Source organism: Falco peregrinus, chromosome 6 (genome assembly GCF_023634155.1).
Source record: "Falco peregrinus isolate bFalPer1 chromosome 6, bFalPer1.pri, whole genome shotgun sequence".
NCBI lineage: Eukaryota > Metazoa > Chordata > Aves > Falconiformes > Falconidae > Falco > Falco peregrinus.
The window spans coordinates 93,661,960-93,669,605 of NC_073726.1; the positions used below are offsets into that span (position 1 = coordinate 93,661,960).

Consider the following 7,646-nt stretch of genomic DNA (forward strand, 5'->3'; position numbering starts at 1 on the left):
ACTTCGTGTGGGCTGACCTCACCTTTTGCTTGCAACCGGCACCTTATTTTGCAAAGGAATCTTTGAAACCCTCTTTCTTTGAGACAAGGGACTGTAAGGGCCAAGGGCCAAAGCAGCCACGCTGCAGCCTGGAGCCTGACGGTGGCTTCTCAGGTTCCAGCAATGGCTGTGGAGCACAGCTCTTGTGTCACCAAGCAGAGCGCCTGACACCCTGAAGTGCCTCGGCGCCCCGGGGGTGTGAAGCCTCTGTCTGGGGATCAGGCAGCCTCCCACCACAGGTCTTGCTGAGCTAAAATGACTCTGCAGAGGCTGTAAAATTGTCTCAGAGTGCTGTGCTGCTTAAGATGAAAGCGCTTCCGATAGCTCAAGCTAGCCCACCCACTCAGCTCTTACGAGCTGTACCTCCATATGCAATGGGAAGAAGTATTTAACGCAGTAACTCCAACTCTCGGCTTGGCACCCAAACCCGTAGATCAAACAGTCCATTTATTCTTATTATTGGAAGTCTCCTTCCTCCCCTCCGAAGCCTGTCGTGCTTCCCTCCCTGGGCGAGGGCCCTACTCGTCTCGCATATCCAGCAAGCAGCCTCTCGAGTGCAGTTTCCACAGGCACATCTTCTTGATCCGGCAGGTCAACGTAGGTATCTAGCGTCTGATCGTCGATACCGGGATCAATCGCACAGAAAGCAGTCTTCAGATCATCTGCCTTCCCCTCTCTGTTCCAAAACAACACAGTCACCATTACGTTGTGGTATGTGAAAAGAACATTTACTTACTTGTGTCACACTGAGAATCCATGTTGCCCGAAATGCAGAGCAGAGATGTCTTTTGATACAGTCATCTCTGCCTCTACTAGTATCCCGTTGTTAAACACATGTGCAATAAAGACTGGTGAATGCTAAACGTTAAACTGACCGGAAGTTAAGAAATCTTAGATTGATGATAACCTGGGAAGACCTTAATTTCACTCTATTGTGCATTGATATCCCTTATTACAGAACTGTACTTCTTGCTAATTCAGTGCCCACGTTGGACAGGATTTCACTTCACAGGCACCTGCCCACCTCTGGCGTTCTCCTCGGTGCTCGGTGTGGCACCAGACTTTTTTTCAATGCAGTAATTGCCTCTTGTTTTGAGGTGGAATTATTTCTCAGATTTGCACCAGTTGTCAGTCCTATTTGCTCTTCCCACTCCTCAGAACCAGTCTCTGAAGATGTACAGGATTTTACCGCTATTTTTGGAGAGCTGAGGAGTGTGGATAACTGGCTAGCTGAAAAAGTTCACATAAACATAGTCTAGCTGGCTGGACAAAAATGCGCATCGCTCTCAGCTTATCTGAAGTAAAGCAAAAATACGCTGTCTTTGGCTGTTCTTGTTACACAATAACAGGAAGATTTCGGTGGGAAAAGAATGTTGCAGGTGGGAACAGATAACTACAGAAGAGAAACTAGGGGTGGGCTTGATATTTAGGCAACTCACCAATAATGAGCTTAACTTTTGTAATACGTATGAGCTAATTATAACAAGGCATAAAAGGTGACTGTAAGGTACAATAAACGAAGTCTGCTGATCACTCATATTGAGTGACTGTGTCTTCCCTCCGTCGCGACAGAGGAGCACTGTACCGAAGGGGATTAGTGGTACAACTGATCTCTGCTCGCTGTCTGCCACGCCAAAGTTCTTTGGGTCGGGGACTGCTGCTCGCAGTGTTCCGCAGAGCCGGGCTCAGCCAGGTCTCAGCATTCACTGCAACGGGCACAGCCCTGTAGCGCAGGGAGGCCTGCGCTGGCCACGCACACTGCGTCCACTGCGGGGTTCCCTCTGCACGCGCGGTCCTGAGCTACTGTCCCCATCAGCCCCTTCCCTCCATACTTACAGTAGATCTCCCAGCTTGTTCTTCAGCTGGCTCAGATACTCCTGCTTCTCCCTGACATCCTGGCTCCGGGGCTTGGCCACGAAAGCTTCAGCGCTCCCCGCCTCCTCCTGAAAGAAATTACAGCTGTGTTAGCACCGAACATGTGTTCCGGTCTGCACAGGAGCTGCCTCTCAATGTGCACGAAAATAACGCGGCTCTCCTAGAAATGGAATTTCCATGTGAAAAGTGGAAATAGAAAGAATATGGGAAAAACTCCCATCACAGAAAAGGCACAAGCTTGCACTGCCATTGTCTGCAGAGGGCCTTCAGGTGTTAGAGGTTGTGGTGGGCACTCCAGCTTTGTAAGTCTGATAAACCTAGCTAGTCTTATAAAACTAATTTAATCCCTAATTTAATCCCATTCTCCTGAAAAGGAAAGAGCCAATCCAAGAACTAGTTGATGCAAGCAGGTACAGCACTGAAGACCTCATTGACTACATATCTTCATTCAAAGAATTAAACTGACGTTACTTAGGTTTTAGGGATTAGAGATTTAATTAAGGATTACATTTGTTTTAGGGATTTAGGGATTATATTAGGGATAGGTCTTTTGTGTGGGTCTCGCAGTACTACAAAACACATCTGTCGGCACCTTTGCAACTTGTCTCGAGTGCTCCAGGGTGGAAAAAAAATGGGACTCTCTGAGAGGTTCTGCCCAACAAAACCAGAAAAGGAAAGATCTTCCTTGGAAATACCTTTCAGGAATGGCAGGGAAAACGGTTCAAGCTTCTGGAAAGGCTGAGGAAAAGATGTCGAAGGATCAAAGAAATGCTACTCTATCCCAGAGAGAACCTCTGGATACAGTCGTGCTTAGTATGACGTGAAGAATTCTTGCAACGCTTCCTTGTCCCTGTATCATTGCCTGCTTCCCCCATGTGCTGGGGTACGGTGCAATGGGACATGGTGAGTTGAATGAACTTCCTCATGCCACAAGAAGCAGTCATTCCTTACAATGTAGTCTTGCTACTTAGTCATTCTGGCGCTTGTCTGCATTAATCTCGTCAGCAGAGAAGTAACCCGGGAAAACCCAAATACTGCTCTGCTGGACACTTCCCGGTCATGGCCACCAGTACCGGGGCAGGGAGAGGGGAGGAGGATGAGGCTTTTCAGCAGCAGGAAGCTGTTACTTTGGCTTGGCCATATAGCGCAGCATTAGCAGGGGCTCGAGCCCACTAGAAATACCTGCATGTCCGGTGGTTCACGTGGCATCATTGTAAAGTGTGGCTACTTCAGCTATGTCTTCAGTATGCTCACCGTTTCAGCTTTTCTAGTGCACCTGAGTTTCCCTGGCTTTAAAGTTTTCAGTGTTTACACTAAGAAGAAGGTGAATATTGAAGACACCGGCCACGAAAGTAATTCTCCCACCTTCCTAATGGGTATTTATTACCAATTAATCTCAGTGGAAACAAGCAGTGAAGAAAGCTTCCACATACCCATGCAGGGAAGCCATTTCCCTCTCTTAGAGCTCCTGTTGCTATTTCTTCCAGAAGCACATCCACCAGCTGACTGCTGGTCTTCCCCTCAGCCAGAGAACCCCACTGGTCAGCTCCGCCTGGAAATCACCTCTGCAACAGCAAAAAGACACCGAGCTGCTAGGAGAATGTGCCCACACATACTGGTTTTGTGTGAATCCCACTAGGAGCCTAAGGATAGATACAGATCTCCAGGCATGTGGTTGGTCTCCTAAGCTGTCTAAGGCAAAATGGAATACCCTGCAAGCACCTCTCAGGCCACTCCTAAAAGCCTAGGAGAAAATGGGGTGTTGCAGGTGGGCTTAGGGGTTGGGGTTAGGGGTGTGGGAAAATCACCCTGAGGTGGGGGGAACTCGAGAAAATTGCGTCCTAACGGAAGCATAATATTACGGAAAGCTTTTTTTAGGGTAGAATACAGCTATAGCCTGGAGGACGGTTGGCACGCACACAGTCTGTATCACCACAGTTCCCTAAGCAGCAGCTCAGCGCACACCGACAGCGGTGACGGAGGACGCGCTGAAGGCAAAAAGCCAAAAGCAAACCCCTCGAAGCCCAGAACCTTGCTCAGGAACACAGGAGTTAAGCCTAAAACCGGTTGAAAGCTGCCTCCTACCTGTTCCCCCCGCCACCTCTCCCCCTCCAACGTCAGCACCTTTCCTCGCGATCCCTTTTCGCAAACAAAAGACGGACGCCTGCGGTATCAGCTCGGTACCGAAGCACCACGATGCGCTTGCCGGCTGCATGCTCTCTCACAAGGCTGACAGCTTCTCTGCACGCAACAGCCGAGACCCTGTGAAAGGGGAGGAAGGCAAACACCGATAACATCTCGCAGGGGTCAGGAGGAAGTCGGGATGCACTTCAGTCAGAGCCCAACGCCTTACCCAAAGGAATTACCACAGCAGAACAAGAGGCAGGAGCGATCAGTAGACAGGCAGAAAACACGCACGGCAGCGATACCCACGTCAGACTGGCAGGACGCTTCCAGTCGCTTCACCCCGCAGCTTTGTTTTGAATTTAGTTCAAAGGTAATCAGATTCTTAACGCTCATTCTGCTTTTAATAGCTGCTGGAGAAAGGCTAACACGTGGCATTGGCATTACAGTCGGAATTCCAGTATAAAAATCACGGCAAAGCTGTGCTTTGTCAAGCGACTTTCAAAGCAGGCTCTGGAGCCTTTCAACAAGACAGTCAAATCTGGAGTCCCAAGGGAACTCTGTGCCAGCTCCATCAGTACATCTGAGCTCTCTGACAAAGTACACCGCCATACAGAAACGTAAGTGGGTTTATACCTCGGGCTCATTTACAATCTAGAAAAATAATACTGCCCGACCGGACGCGCTGCTTCAAGCGCCTAGCAGGCCTGGCTGCGTAACCACGAGGGATCGACAATTCCTCCCCGGCCGTTGCCCGAGCCGCAGCGCAGCACTCGGAAGCAGCGGGCACACGGAGCCTCGCGGGCCCTCGGCAGCTACAAAAGGGATCCCTCCGTAGTCAGCAGTCCGACTCGCAAGCACAAGGCACACGGGGAAAAGTAACATCTCGACTGACCTTCGGTTCCGCTCCCCTTGATTTGTCAATGTACAATTCCAGACGAACCTAGGGACAAAGGAAAAACAAAAGACCCCCGTTTCACTGGGAAGCAAATCAAAAGGCCTCTTCCCCTCGGCTGCTCCGGACCCGTAGCTGACTGTCACGACACAAGATCAGCCAGACACCTGAGCTGCTGCTGCCTCCCAGCCCATCCCGGTGGTTAAACGCTTGCGGAGAAATCAGCAGTCGGGGGCGACGGCTGGGGATTCTGCTACCGGCTTTCTTTTCTTGCCTTTGCCCGCTCCCAGGGGCGGGAAGAGGCTCCTGAGCCACCCCCCCCCGCGACAGCGTTACCGCAGGCCCCAAGGCAGCCTCTGCGGCCCGCGGGGGCCGGCAGCCCCAGCCGGCTGCCACGGCTCAGGCCAGCGGCTGGGGGAAAGACAAAGCCCCGCGCAGGGCTGCGGCGGCTGCCCGGGCAGCCCGGAGGCGGCGGCGGGTGGGCGGCGGGGCAGCGCGGGCCGACCCCTCTCCCGGGCGCCGCCGCCACAAGCGAGCACCGGGGCCGCCCCGCCGCCGCTCCTCGCCGAGGTAGCGGCGCGGCTCCGAGAGAAAAAAAAAAAAAAAACAAACACCCACCCACCCAAAAAAGGGCAGCCCCGTGAGGAGCCCGCTGACCACCGTCCCTGCCGGGGAGACGAGAACCGGCGGCAGCCCCGCCGGTGCCGGGCCGGGCCGCCCGCCTGCCTCAGCCCGCCCGCCGCCGGCACCAGGCGCTCCCTGCCGCGGCCGAGCGCCGGGCCGCCACATCCCCCCGACTCGGCCGCTGCCCGCCGGCCCCCCGCCCACCCTCAGCCCGAGCGCTCACCCACCGCGCCGCCGCACGTCCCGGCCCGAAACTCTTCCAGGTTCCCGGCGAAGGCTCCGCACCTCCACAGCCACTCCAGCGCGCCGCGCGGGCCGGAAATGAACCCACCTTCCGGGGCCGTATGCGTAGCCCATACGTACGAGGCCGGAAGCCCCGCCCCTTTGGCGGCACGTCGTTTCTGCGCATGCGCTGCCCGATTGTTGGAGCGCTGCTGCCATCTAGCGAAATATAATTGGGTACTGCAGCCGGCCCTGTTGGTGGAGCGCTGCTGCCATCTAGCGAAATAAAAATGGGTACTGCAGCCGGCCCTGTTGGTGGAGCGCTGCTGCCACCTAGCGAAACTTAATCGGGTACTGCAGCCGGCCCGGTTGGTGGAGCGCTGCTGCCACCTAGCGAAATAAAAATGGGTACTGCAGCCGGGCCTGTTGGTGCAGCGCTGCTGCCACCTAGCGAAATATATTTGGGTACTGCAGCCACCCGGTTGGTGGAGCGCTGCTGCCACCTAGCGAAACTTAATTGGGTACTGCAGCCGGGCCTGTTGGTGGAGCGCTGCTGCCACCTAGCGAAATAAAAATGGGTACTGCAGCCGGCCCTGTTGGTGGATCGCTGCTGCCACCTAGCGAAATAAAAATGGGTACTGCAGCCGGCACTGTTGGTGGAGCGCTGCTGCCATCTAGCGAAATATAAAAGGGTACTGCAGCCGGCCCGGTTGGTGGATCTCTGCTGCCCTCTAGCGAAATATATTTGGGTACTGCAGCCGGCCCTGTTGGTGGAGCGCTGCTGCCACCTAGCGAAATATAAATGGGAACTGCAGCCGGCCCCTTTGGTGGAGCGCTGCTGCCACCTAGCGAAATATAAATGGGAACTGCAGCCGGCCCCTTTGGTGGAGCGCTGCTGCCACCTAGCGAAATATAAATGGGAACTGCAGCCGGCCCTGTTGGTGCAGCGCTGCTGCCATCTAGCGAAATATATTTGGGTACTGCAGCCGGCCCTGTTGGTGGAGCGCTGCTGCCATCTAGCGAAATACAATTGGGTACTGCAGCCGGCCCGGTTGGTGCAGCGCTGCTGCCACCTAGCGAAATAAAAACGGGTACTGCAGCCGGGCCTGTTGGTGGAGCGCTGCTGCCACCTAGCGAAACATAATTGGGTACTGCAGCCGGCCCGGTTGGTGGATCGCTGCTGCCACCTAGCGAAATAAAAATGGGTACTGCAGCCGGCCCTGTTGGTGGAGCGCTGCTGCCACCTAGCGAAATAAAAATGGGTACTGCAGCCGGCCCTGTTGGTGGATCGCTGCTGCCACCTAGCGAAATATATTTGGGTACTGCAACCGGCCCGGTTGGTGGATCGCTGCTGCCATCTAGCGAAATATATTTGGGTACTGCAGCCGGCCCCTTTGGTGGAGCGCTGCTGCCACCTAGCGAAATATATTTGGGTACTGCAGCCGGCCCTGTTGGTGGAGCGCTGCTGCCACCTAGCGAAATATAAAAGGGTACTGCAGCCGGGCCTGTTGCTGGAGCGCTGCTGCAATCTAGCGAAATATATTTGGGTACTGCAACTGACCCTGTTGGTGCAGCGCTGCTGCCACCTAGCGAAATAAAAATGGGTACTGCAACCGGCCCTTTTGGTGGAGCGCTGCTGCCACCTAGCGAAAGATATTTGGGTACTGCAGCCGCCCGGTTGGTGGAGCGCTGCTGCCACCTAGCGAAATAAAAATGGGTACTGCAGCCGGCCCGGTTGGTGGATCTCTGCTGCCATCTAGCGAAAGATATTTGGGTACTGCAGCCGGCCCGGTTGGTGGATCGCTGCTGCCATCTAGCGAAAGATATTTGGGTACTGCAGCCGGCCCTGTTGGTGGATCGCTGCTGC

The 7,646-nt window shown here is 54.3% G+C and overlaps 1 long non-coding RNA gene across 1 annotated transcript; it reads right to left on the reverse strand.

Annotated features, from left to right (window-relative positions):
* Positions 1-495: 495 nt before the first annotated feature.
* Positions 496-3,587, reverse strand: LOC129784662 (uncharacterized). Its single transcript, XR_008747674.1, has 3 exons — positions 3,348-3,587; positions 1,876-1,982; positions 496-715 (listed from the first exon to the last, which is right to left on the reverse strand). It is a non-coding gene; the product is annotated as an uncharacterized LOC129784662 (long non-coding RNA).
* Between the last annotated feature and the right edge of the window lie 4,059 nt (positions 3,588-7,646).